Raw genomic sequence first — 12,817 nt, 5'->3', positions numbered from 1 at the left:
AAGAAGAAAAAGAAGAATAATACGCCCAGAAAAGAGGCGAAAAGGAGAAAAACGTAAAAAACGTGAAAAAAAAAGTAAGAGGAAGAGAAGGGAAAAAAAGGTGGAAATGGGTTTAAAAGTGATTTCGGCGGAGAAATATATATATATATATATATATATATATATATATATATATATACGCGCACACACACACATATATATAAACGTATTCTCCGTTGAGATATTGCAGCCGCTGCTGTGTCCAGGCCCAGGAGCCTTAGCACTGTGCTGTGATGTCACTCAATACCACTGACATCACTAGGTGTAAACAACATCTCTCCATTGCTGTGTATGTGACTATGGAGCTGTTTGGTGATGTCGTCTATTATGGCCTTCATAGAAGCAACAGGAGATTGTTGCATCCATCTAGAACCCTCAGAACTACAGTGCTATGATGTCACTCACTTCCACAGGCCTTGCAGAGTGTAAACAACAACAACCCAGCTTTGTTGTGTATGTAACCATAGGGATTTGTGATGTCACCTAGAACCTTCACAGCAGCGACAGCTTTATGAGGAGCATCAGCACTGCTCTGCCTGAGCAGAACCATCACCGCCATAGGTTGTCAAATAACCCGGGTTTAACCCACACAGGTAAGTCCAATGGGGTGCAGGCATGTCCTCTATGCTTACAGCTTCCCGTGGGTGTTGGTTTGATACCGTTTGGGGACAGCCAAGGAGGCATCTGCAGGCAACAAAGGTAGGTGTGTGCTTGTGTGTGTGTTTCCTATGCAGATCCTAAGCCCAGTGTCACATGCAAGTAGGAGGAGTAAGAAGGGTTCCTGGCAAATCCGGGTTATGGATTGCATTTAAAAAGGCCCCGTGGGAGTGCAATGGGCCCCTGTCTTGCTGCTTAGCAATAATGGTATGGGTTTAGGTTCTGCTGTGTGTACTGGTGGTTGACTGCCCCCCAGCCCAGAGTGTGCATGGAAAATTGTCTGGCAGCCTCCCTGACAGCAAGCAGTGATAGTGCCCATGAAGGGCACCTTGTTGGGCCCGCCCCTTTCACGGTTATCGCTTCTCGGCCTTTTGGCTAAGATCAAGTGTAGTATCTGTTCTTATCAGTTTAATATCTGATACGTCCCCTATCTGGGGACCATATATTAAATGGATTTTTGAGAACGGGGGCCGATTTCGAAGCTTGCTTCCGTCGCCCTATGCATTGACCCGATATGGCAGTATCTTCGGGTACAGTGCACCACCCCCTTACAAGGTTAAAAAGAAAGATTCCTACTTTCATTGCTACCTGCTTGCTGGCTAGCCAGCTAGCCAGCCCTGTGGGCCTTGCTGCTGCTGCAGCCAAAAAACAAAAGGTGGTGCTGCCTGCTGCTTCTGCTGCTTCTGCTTCTGCTTGTGTCTGGCCGCTGTTGGAGCGTCCAGGCACAGGACTTCTGCTGCTGCTGACTAAATGGCCTCCTTAATTGGATCATTTGAGTAGCCAGCACACCTGTGCAGGTAGGGCATGACATGATAGGCAGCTGCCTTGATAGCGGGTGGGTGCTGAATGTTCCTAATTGACAAAATAAGATTAATGCTTATGAAGAAATATAAAATCTCATCCCTTCCCCAATATCGCGCCACACCCCTACCCCTTAATTCCCTGGTTGAACTTGATGGACATATGTCTTTTTTCGACCGTACTAACTATGTAACTATGTAACATAACATGGGGGGGGGGGGGTCTCCTGGCTGTTCACACAGGTGTGTCATTGCTGTACATTGACCATGCATTGCTTCTGTGGTATTGCAAAGGCAAAGACAAATGCTTCCAGCCATCCATTGCACTAATGGATTGGTCATCAGCTGGCTGTCTATGTCCCGCATCAATATAGACCAAAGTACAGAGGGTTAGGCTATGCTATTGTGCACCTACCTGATGCATCAGAAGGTGCGAGGCCCTTGCTAAATTCTGTGCACAGACTTTGAGATCTATACTTTAGACTGTATCTAAACCTGCTCCAACATGGACTGACATTCTGGCCTACTTTCAGCCGATGCGACTTGTCTGTCGCTGAACAGTCGCTTTTTATGTATTCAGCACCTATGTATAATGTTGTAAAAATGCTCTAGAAGCTAAAGTCGCAGAAATGTCACACATATTTGGCCTGCAACTTTCTGTGCGACAAATTCAGACAGGAAAAATCAGTATAAATCCTTAGAAAATTATCCCCCAGTGTCTCCATCTGCTGGCGGTATTGAATAAGCATTGCTGCACTGATGGGGTATGCATTAGACGAAAAAAAAGAAGAAAAAGAAGAATAATACGCCCAGAAAAGAGGCGAAAAGGAGAAAAACGTAAAAAAACGTGAAAAAAAAGTAAGAGGAAGAGAAGGGAAAAAAAGGTGGAAATGGGTTTAAAAGTGATTTCGGCGGAGAAATATATATATATATATATATATATATATATATATATATATATATATACGCGCACACACACACATATATATAAACGTATTCTCCGTTGAGATATTGCAGCCGCTGCTGTGTCCAGGCCCAGGAGCCTTAGCACTGTGCTGTGATGTCACTCAATACCACTGACATCACTAGGTGTAAACAACATCTCTCCTTTGCTGTGTATGTGACTATGGAGCTGTTTGGTGATGTCGTCTATTATGGCCTTCATAGAAGCAACAGGAGATTGTTGCATCCATCTAGAACCCTCAGAACTACAGTGCTATGATGTCACTCACTTCCACAGGCCTTGCAGAGTGTAAACAACAACAACCCAGCTTTGTTGTGTATGTAACCATAGGGATTTGTGATGTCACCTAGAACCTTCACAGCAGCGACAGCTTTATGAGGAGCATCAGCACTGCTCTGCCTGAGCAGAACCATCACCGCCATAGGTTGTCAAATAACCCGGGTTTAACCCACACAGGTAAGTCCAATGGGGTGCAGGCATGTCCTCTATGCTTACAGCTTCCCGTGGGTGTTGGTTTGATACCGTTTGGGGACAGCCAAGGAGGCATCTGCAGGCAACAAAGGTAGGTGTGTGCTTGTGTGTGTGTTTCCTATGCAGATCCTAAGCCCAGTGTCACATGCAAGTAGGAGGAGTAAGAAGGGTTCCTGGCAAATCCGGGTTATGGATTGCATTTAAAAAGGCCCCGTGGGAGTGCAATGGGCCCCTGTCTTGCTGCTTAGCAATAATGGTATGGGTTTAGGTTCTGCTGTGTGTACTGGTGGTTGACTGCCCCCCAGCCCAGAGTGTGCATGGAAAATTGTCTGGCAGCCTCCCTGACAGCAAGCAGTGATAGTGCCCATGAAGGGCACCTTGTTGGGCCCGCCCCTTTCACGGTTATCGCTTCTCGGCCTTTTGGCTAAGATCAAGTGTAGTATCTGTTCTTATCAGTTTAATATCTGATACGTCCCCTATCTGGGGACCATATATTAAATGGATTTTTGAGAACGGGGGCCGATTTCGAAGCTTGCTTCCGTCGCCCTATGCATTGACCCGATATGGCAGTATCTTCGGGTACAGTGCACCACCCCCTTACAGGGTTAAAAAGAAAGATTCCTACTTTCATTGCTACCTGCTTGCTGGCTAGCCAGCTAGCCAGCCCTGTGGGCCTTGCTGCTGCTGCAGCCAAAAAACAAAAGGTGGTGCTGCTGCTGCTTCTGCTGCTTCTGCTTCTGCTTGTGTCTGGCCGCTGTTGGAGCGTCCAGGCACAGGACTTCTGCTGCTGCTGACTAAATGGCCTCCTTAATTGGATCATTTGAGTAGCCAGCACACCTGTGCAGGTAGGGCATGACATGATAGGCAGCTGCCTTGATAGCGGGTGGGTGCTGAATGTTCCTAATTGACAAAATAAGATTAATGCTTATGAAGAAATATAAAATCTCATCCCTTCCCCAATATCGCGCCACACCCCTACCCCTTAATTCCCTGGTTGAACTTGATGGACATATGTCTTTTTTCGACCGTACTAACTATGTAACTATGTAACATAACATGGGGGGGGGGGGGTCTCCTGGCTGTTCACACAGGTGTGTCATTGCTGTACATTGACCATGCATTGCTTCTGTGGTATTGCAAAGGCAAAGACAAATGCTTCCAGCCATCCATTGCACTAATGGATTGGTCATCAGCTGGCTGTCTATGTCCCGCATCAATATAGACCAAAGTACAGAGGGTTAGGCTATGCTATTGTGCACCTACCTGATGCATCAGAAGGTGCGAGGCCCTTGCTAAATTCTGTGCACAGACTTTGAGATCTATACTTTAGACTGTATCTAAACCTGCTCCAACATGGACTGACATTCTGGCCTACTTTCAGCCGATGCGACTTGTCTGTCGCTGAACAGTCGCTTTTTATGTATTCAGCACCTATGTATAATGTTGTAAAAATGCTCTAGAAGCTAAAGTCGCAGAAATGTCACACATATTTGGCCTGCAACTTTCTGTGCGACAAATTCAGACAGGAAAAATCAATATAAATCCTTAGAAAATTATCCCCCAGTGTCTCCATCTGCTGGCGGTATTGAATAAGCATTGCTGCACTGATGGGGTATGCATTAGACGAAAAAAAAGAAGAAAAAGAAGAATAATACGCCCAGAAAAGAGGCAAAAAGGAGAAAAACGTAAAAAAACGTGAAAAAAAAGTAAGAGGAAGAGAAGGGAAAAAAAGGTGGAAATGGGTTTAAAAGTGATTTGGAGAAATATATATATATATATATATATATATATATATATATATATATATACATACGCGCACACACACACATATATATAAACGTATTCTCCGTTGAGATATTGCAGCCGCTGCTGTGTCCAGGCCCAGGAGCCTTAGCACTGTGCTGTGATGTCACTCAATACCACTGACATCACTAGGTGTAAACAACATCTCTCCTTTGCTGTGTATGTGACTATGGAGCTGTTTGGTGATGTCGTCTATTATGGCCTTCATAGAAGCAACAGGAGATTGTTGCATCCATCTAGAACCCTCAGAACTACAGTGCTATGATGTCACTCACTTCCACAGGCCTTGCAGAGTGTAAACAACAACAACCCAGCTTTGTTGTGTATGTAACCATAGGGATTTGTGATGTCACCTAGAACCTTCACAGCAGCGACAGCTTTATGAGGAGCATCAGCACTGCTCTGCCTGAGCAGAACCATCACCGCCATAGGTTGTCAAATAACCCGGGTTTAACCCACACAGGTAAGTCCAATGGGGTGCAGGCATGTCCTCTATGCTTACAGCTTCCCGTGGGTGTTGGTTTGATACCGTTTGGGGACAGCCAAGGAGGCATCTGCAGGCAACAAAGGTAGGTGTGTGCTTGTGTGTGTGTTTCCTATGCAGATCCTAAGCCCAGTGTCACATGCAAGTAGGAGGAGTAAGAAGGGTTCCTGGCAAATCCGGGTTATGGATTGCATTTAAAAAGGCCCCGTGGGAGTGCAATGGGCCCCTGTCTTGCTGCTTAGCAATAATGGTATGGGTTTAGGTTCTGCTGTGTGTACTGGTGGTTGACTGCCCCCCAGCCCAGAGTGTGCATGGAAAATTGTCTGGCAGCCTCCCTGACAGCAAGCAGTGATAGTGCCCATGAAGGGCACCTTGTTGGGCCCGCCCCTTTCACGGTTATCGCTTCTCGGCCTTTTGGCTAAGATCAAGTGTAGTATCTGTTCTTATCAGTTTAATATCTGATACGTCCCCTATCTGGGGACCATATATTAAATGGATTTTTGAGAACGGGGGCCGATTTCGAAGCTTGCTTCCGTCGCCCTATGCATTGACCCGATTCGGCAGTATCTTCGGGTACAGTGCACCACCCCCTTACAGGGTTAAAAAGAAAGATTCCTACTTTCATTGCTACCTGCTTGCTGGCTAGCCAGCTAGCCAGCCCTGTGGGCCTTGCTGCTGCTGCAGCCAAAAAACAAAAGGTGGTGCTGCTGCTGCTTCTGCTGCTTCTGCTTCTGCTTGTGTCTGGCCGCTGTTGGAGCGTCCAGGCACAGGACTTCTGCTGCTGCTGACTAAATGGCCTCCTTAATTGGATCATTTGAGTAGCCAGCACACCTGTGCAGGTAGGGCATGACATGATAGGCAGCTGCCTTGATAGCGGGTGGGTGCTGAATGTTCCTAATTGACAAAATAAGATTAATGCTTATGAAGAAATATAAAATCTCATCCCTTCCCCAATATCGCGCCACACCCCTACCCCTTAATTCCCTGGTTGAACTTGATGGACATATGTCTTTTTTCGACCGTACTAACTATGTAACTATGTAACATAACATGGGGGGGGGGGGGGGGTCTCCTGGCTGTTCACACAGGTGTGTCATTGCTGTACATTGACCATGCATTGCTTCTGTGGTATTGCAAAGGCAAAGACAAATGCTTCCAGCCATCCATTGCACTAATGGATTGGTCATCAGCTGGCTGTCTATGTCCCGCATCAATATAGACCAAAGTACAGAGGGTTAGGCTATGCTATTGTGCACCTACCTGATGCATCAGAAGGTGCGAGGCCCTTGCTAAATTCTGTGCACAGACTTTGAGATCTATACTTTAGACTGTATCTAAACCTGCTCCAACATGGACTGACATTCTGGCCTACTTTCAGCCGATGCGACTTGTCTGTCGCTGAACAGTCGCTTTTTATGTATTCAGCACCTATGTATAATGTTGTAAAAATGCTCTAGAAGCTAAAGTCGCAGAAATGTCACACATATTTGGCCTGCAACTTTCTGTGCGACAAATTCAGACAGGAAAAATCAGTATAAATCCTTAGAAAATTATCCCCCAGTGTCTCCATCTGCTGGCGGTATTGAATAAGCATTGCTGCACTGATGGGGTATGCATTAGACGAAAAAAAAGAAGAAAAAGAAGAATAATACGCCCAGAAAAGAGGCGAAAAGGAGAAAAACGTAAAAAAACGTGAAAAAAAAGTAAGAGGAAGAGAAGGGAAAAAAAGGTGGAAATGGGTTTAAAAGTGATTTCGGCGGAGAAATATATATATATATATATATATATATATATATATATATATATATATATATACGCGCACACACACACATATATATAAACGTATTCTCCGTTGAGATATTGCAGCCGCTGCTGTGTCCAGGCCCAGGAGCCTTAGCACTGTGCTGTGATGTCACTCAATACCACTGACATCACTAGGTGTAAACAACATCTCTCCTTTGCTGTGTATGTGACTATGGAGCTGTTTGGTGATGTCGTCTATTATGGCCTTCATAGAAGCAACAGGAGATTGTTGCATCCATCTAGAACCCTCAGAACTACAGTGCTATGATGTCACTCACTTCCACAGGCCTTGCAGAGTGTAAACAACAACAACCCAGCTTTGTTGTGTATGTAACCATAGGGATTTGTGATGTCACCTAGAACCTTCACAGCAGCGACAGCTTTATGAGGAGCATCAGCACTGCTCTGCCTGAGCAGAACCATCACCGCCATAGGTTGTCAAATAACCCGGGTTTAACCCACACAGGTAAGTCCAATGGGGTGCAGGCATGTCCTCTATGCTTACAGCTTCCCGTGGGTGTTGGTTTGATACCGTTTGGGGACAGCCAAGGAGGCATCTGCAGGCAACAAAGGTAGGTGTGTGCTTGTGTGTGTGTTTCCTATGCAGATCCTAAGCCCAGTGTCACATGCAAGTAGGAGGAGTAAGAAGGGTTCCTGGCAAATCCGGGTTATGGATTGAATTTAAAAAGGCCCCGTGGGAGTGCAATGGGCCCCTGTCTTGCTGCTTAGCAATAATGGTATGGGTTTAGGTTCTGCTGTGTGTACTGGTGGTTGACTGCCCCCCAGCCCAGAGTGTGCATGGAAAATTGTCTGGCAGCCTCCCTGACAGCAAGCAGTGATAGTGCCCATGAAGGGCACCTTGTTGGGCCCGCCCCTTTCACGGTTATCGCTTCTCGGCCTTTTGGCTAAGATCAAGTGTAGTATCTGTTCTTATCAGTTTAATATCTGATACATCCCCTATCTGGGGACCATATATTAAATGGATTTTTGAGAACGGGGGCCGATTTCAAAGCTTGCTTCCGTCGCCCTATGCATTGACCCGATATGGCAGTATCTTCGGGTACAGTGCACCACCCCCTTACAGGGTTAAAAAGAAAGATTCCTACTTTCATTGCTACCTGCTTGCTGGCTAGCCAGCTAGCCAGCCCTGTGGGCCTTGCTGCTGCTGCAGCCAAAAAACAAAAGGTTGTGCTGCTGCTGCTTCTGCTGCTTCTGCTTCTGCTTGTGTCTGGCCGCTGTTGGAGCGTCCAGGCACAGGACTTCTGCTGCTGCTGACTAAATGGCCTCCTTAATTGGATCATTTGAGTAGCCAGCACACCTGTGCAGGTAGGGCATGACATGATAGGCAGCTGCCTTGATAGCGGGTGGGTGCTGAATGTTCCTAATTGACAAAATAAGATTAATGCTTATGAAGAAATATAAAATCTCATCCCTTCCCCAATATCGCGCCACACCCCTACCCCTTAATTCCCTGGTTGAACTTGATGGACATATGTCTTTTTTCGACCGTACTAACTATGTAACTATGTAACATAACATGGGGGGGGGGGGGTCTCCTGGCTGTTCACACAGGTGTGTCATTGCTGTACATTGACCATGCATTGCTTCTGTGGTATTGCAAAGGCAAAGACAAATGCTTCCAGCCATCCATTGCACTAATGGATTGGTCATCAGCTGGCTGTCTATGTCCCGCATCAATATAGACCAAAGTACAGAGGGTTAGGCTATGCTATTGTGCACCTACCTGATGCATCAGAAGGTGCGAGGCCCTTGCTAAATTCTGTGCACAGACTTTGAGATCTATACTTTAGACTGTATCTAAACCTGCTCCAACATGGACTGACATTCTGGCCTACTTTCAGCCGATGCGACTTGTCTGTCGCTGAACAGTCGCTTTTTATGTATTCAGCACCTATGTATAATGTTGTAAAAATGCTCTAGAAGCTAAAGTCGCAGAAATGTCACACATATTTGGCCTGCAACTTTCTGTGCGACAAATTCAGACAGGAAAAATCAGTATAAATCCTTAGAAAATTATCCCCCAGTGTCTCCATCTGCTGGCGGTATTGAATAAGCATTGCTGCACTGATGGGGTATGCATTAGACGAAAAAAAAGAAGAAAAAGAAGAATAATACACCCAGAAAAGAGGCGAAAAGGAGAAAAACGTAAAAAAACGTGAAAAAAAGTAAGAGGAAGAGAAGGGAAAAAAAGGTGGAAATGGGTTTAAAAGTGATTTCGGCGGAGAAATATATATATATATATATATATATATATATATATATATATATATATATACGCGCACACACACACATATATATAAACGTATTCTCCGTTGAGATATTGCAGCCGCTGCTGTGTCCAGGCCCAGGAGCCTTAGCACTGTGCTGTGATGTCACTCAATACCACTGACATCACTAGGTGTAAACAACATCTCTCCTTTGCTGTGTATGTGACTATGGAGCTGTTTGGTGATGTCGTCTATTATGGCCTTCATAGAAGCAACAGGAGATTGTTGCATCCATCTAGAACCCTCAGAACTACAGTGCTATGATGTCACTCACTTCCACAGGCCTTGCAGAGTGTAAACAACAACAACCCAGCTTTGTTGTGTATGTAACCATAGGAAATTGTGATGTCACCTAGAACCTTCACAGCAGCAACAGCTTTATGAGGAGCATCAGCACTGCTCTGCCTGAGCAGAACCATCACCGCCATAGGTTGTCAAATAACCCGGGTTTAACCCACACAGGTAAGTCCAATGGGGTGCAGGCATGTCCTCTATGCTTACAGCTTCCCGTGGGTGTTGGTTTGATACCGTTTGGGGACAGCCAAGGAGGCATCTGCAGGCAACAAAGGTAGGTGTGTGCTTGTGTGTGTGTTTCCTATGCAGATCCTAAGCCCAGTGTCACATGCAAGTAGGAGGAGTAAGAAGGGTTCCTGGCAAATCCGGGTTATGGATTGCATTTAAAAAGGCCCCGTGGGAGTGCAATGGGCCCCTGTCTTGCTGCTTAGCAATAATGGTATGGGTTTAGGTTCTGCTGTGTGTACTGGTGGTTGACTGCCCCCCAGCCCAGAGTGTGCATGGAAAATTGTCTGGCAGCCTCCCTGACAGCAAGCAGTGATAGTGCCCATGAAGGGCACCTTGTTGGGCCCGCCCCTTTCACGGTTATCGCTTCTCGGCCTTTTGGCTAAGATCAAGTGTAGTATCTGTTCTTATCAGTTTAATATCTGATACGTCCCCTATCTGGGGACCATATATTAAATGGATTTTTGAGAACGGGGGCCGATTTCGAAGCTTGCTTCCGTCGCCCTATGCATTGACCCGATATGGCAGTATCTTCGGGTACAGTGCACCACCCCCTTACAGGGTTAAAAAGAAAGATTCCTACTTTCATTGCTACCTGCTTGCTGGCTAGCCAGCTAGCCAGCCCTGTGGGCCTTGCTGCTGCTGCAGCCAAAAAACAAAAGGTGGTGCTGCTGCTGCTTCTGCTGCTTCTGCTTCTGCTTGTGTCTGGCCGCTGTTGGAGCGTCCAGGCACAGGACTTCTGCTGCTGCTGACTAAATGGCCTCCTTAATTGGATCATTTGAGTAGCCAGCACACCTGTGCAGGTAGGGCATGACATGATAGGCAGCTGCCTTGATAGCGGGTGGGTGCTGAATGTTCCTAATTGACAAAATAAGATTAATGCTTATGAAGAAATATAAAATCTCATCCCTTCCCCAATATCGCGCCACACCCCTACCCCTTAATTCCCTGGTTGAACTTGATGGACATATGTCTTTTTTCGACCGTACTAACTATGTAACTATGTAACATAACATGGGGGGGGGGGGGTCTCCTGGCTGTTCACACAGGTGTGTCATTGCTGTACATTGACCATGCATTGCTTCTGTGGTATTGCAAAGGCAAAGACAAATGCTTCCAGCCATCCATTGCACTAATGGATTGGTCATCAGCTGGCTGTCTATGTCCCGCATCAATATAGACCAAAGTACAGAGGGTTAGGCTATGCTATTGGGCACCTACCTGATGCATCAGAAGGTGCGAGGCCCTTGCTAAATTCTGTGCACAGACTTTGAGATCTATACTTTAGACTGTATCTAAACCTGCTCCAACATGGACTGACATTCTGGCCTACTTTCAGCCGATGCGACTTGTCTGTCGCTGAACAGTCGCTTTTTATGTATTCAGCACCTATGTATAATGTTGTAAAAATGCTCTAGAAGCTAAAGTCGCAGAAATGTCACACATATTTGGCCTGCAGCTTTCTGTGCGACAAATTCAGACAGGAAAAATCAGTATAAATCCTTAGAAAATTATCCCCCAGTGTCTCCATCTGCTGGCGGTATTGAATAAGCATTGCTGCACTGATGGGGTATGCATTAGACGAAAAAAAAGAAGAAAAAGAAGAATAATACGCCCAGAAAAGAGGCGAAAAGGAGAAAAACGTAAAAAAACGTGAAAAAAAAGTAAGAGGAAGAGAAGGGAAAAAAAGGTGGAAATGGGTTTAAAAGTGATTTCGGCGGAGAAATATATATATATATATATATATATATATATATATATATATATACGCGCACACACACACATATATATAAACGTATTCTCCGTTGAGATATTGCAGCCGCTGCTGTGTCCAGGCCCAGGAGCCTTAGCACTGTGCTGTGATGTCACTCAATACCACTGACATCACTAGGTGTAAACAACATCTCTCCTTTGCTGTGTATGTGACTATGGAGCTGTTTGGTGATGTCGTCTATTATGGCCTTCATAGAAGCAACAGGAGATTGTTGCATCCATCTAGAACCCTCAGAACTACAGTGCTATGATGTCACTCACTTCCACAGGCCTTGCAGAGTGTAAACAACAACAACCCAGCTTTGTTGTGTATGTAACCATAGGGATTTGTGATGTCACCTAGAACCTTCACAGCAGCGACAGCTTTATGAGGAGCATCAGCACTGCTCTGCCTGAGCAGAACCATCACCGCCATAGGTTGTCAAATAACCCGGGTTTAACCCACACAGGTAAGTCCAATGGGGTGCAGGCATGTCCTCTATGCTTACAGCTTCCCGTGGGTGTTGGTTTGATACCGTTTGGGGACAGCCAAGGAGGCATCTGCAGGCAACAAAGGTAGGTGTGTGCTTGTGTGTGTGTTTCCTATGCAGATCCTAAGCCCAGTGTCACATGCAAGTAGGAGGAGTAAGAAGGGTTCCTGGCAAATCCGGGTTATGGATTGCATTTAAAAAGGCCCCGTGGGAGTGCAATGGGCCCCTGTCTTGCTGCTTAGCAATAATGGTATGGGTTTAGGTTCTGCTGTGTGTACTGGTGGTTGACTGCCCCCCAGCCCAGAGTGTGCATGGAAAATTGTCTGGCAGCCTCCCTGACAGCAAGCAGTGATAGTGCCCATGAAGGGCACCTTGTTGGGCCCGCCCCTTTCACGGTTATCGCTTCTCGGCCTTTTGGCTAAGATCAAGTGTAGTATCTGTTCTTATCAGTTTAATATCTGATACGTCCCCTATCTGGGGACCATATATTAAATGGATTTTTGAGAACGGGGGCCGATTTCGAAGCTTGCTTCCGTCGCCCTATGCATTGACCCGATATGGCAGTATCTTCGGGTACAGTGCACCACCCCCTTACAGGGTTAAAAAGAAAGATTCCTACTTTCATTGCTACCTGCTTGCTGGCTAGCCAGCTAGCCAGCCCTGTGGGCCTTGCTGCTGCTGCAGCCAAAAAACAAAAGGTGGTGCTGCTGCTGCTTCTGCTGCTTCTGCTTCTGCTTGTGTCTGGC

General features: G+C 46.0%; 6 non-coding genes across 6 annotated transcripts; all 6 read left to right on the top strand.

Moving 5' to 3' along the window:
* The first annotated feature begins 1,051 nt into the window (after window positions 1–1,051).
* LOC130315156 (U2 spliceosomal RNA) lies at window positions 1,052–1,242 on the top strand. Its single transcript, XR_008862734.1, has one exon. It is a non-coding gene; the product is annotated as a U2 spliceosomal RNA (small nuclear RNA).
* A 2,093-nt stretch (window positions 1,243–3,335) lies between these two features.
* LOC130315154 (U2 spliceosomal RNA) lies at window positions 3,336–3,526 on the top strand. Its single transcript, XR_008862733.1, has one exon. It is a non-coding gene; the product is annotated as a U2 spliceosomal RNA (small nuclear RNA).
* A 2,090-nt stretch (window positions 3,527–5,616) lies between these two features.
* On the top strand, window positions 5,617–5,807 carry LOC130315200 (U2 spliceosomal RNA). Its single transcript, XR_008862774.1, has one exon. It is a non-coding gene; the product is annotated as a U2 spliceosomal RNA (small nuclear RNA).
* Window positions 5,808–7,906: 2,099 nt separating this feature from the next.
* LOC130315213 (U2 spliceosomal RNA) lies at window positions 7,907–8,097 on the top strand. The gene has a single exon (XR_008862786.1). It is a non-coding gene; the product is annotated as a U2 spliceosomal RNA (small nuclear RNA).
* A 2,093-nt stretch (window positions 8,098–10,190) lies between these two features.
* Window positions 10,191–10,381, top strand: LOC130315153 (U2 spliceosomal RNA). The gene has a single exon (XR_008862732.1). It is a non-coding gene; the product is annotated as a U2 spliceosomal RNA (small nuclear RNA).
* A 2,088-nt stretch (window positions 10,382–12,469) lies between these two features.
* Window positions 12,470–12,660, top strand: LOC130315151 (U2 spliceosomal RNA). Its single transcript, XR_008862730.1, has one exon. It is a non-coding gene; the product is annotated as a U2 spliceosomal RNA (small nuclear RNA).
* Window positions 12,661–12,817: the final 157 nt, after the last annotated feature.

This window comes from Hyla sarda, unplaced genomic scaffold (genome assembly GCF_029499605.1).
Source record: "Hyla sarda isolate aHylSar1 unplaced genomic scaffold, aHylSar1.hap1 scaffold_186, whole genome shotgun sequence".
NCBI lineage: Eukaryota > Metazoa > Chordata > Amphibia > Anura > Hylidae > Hyla > Hyla sarda.
This window is presented reverse-complemented; position numbering and strand designations above follow the sequence as displayed.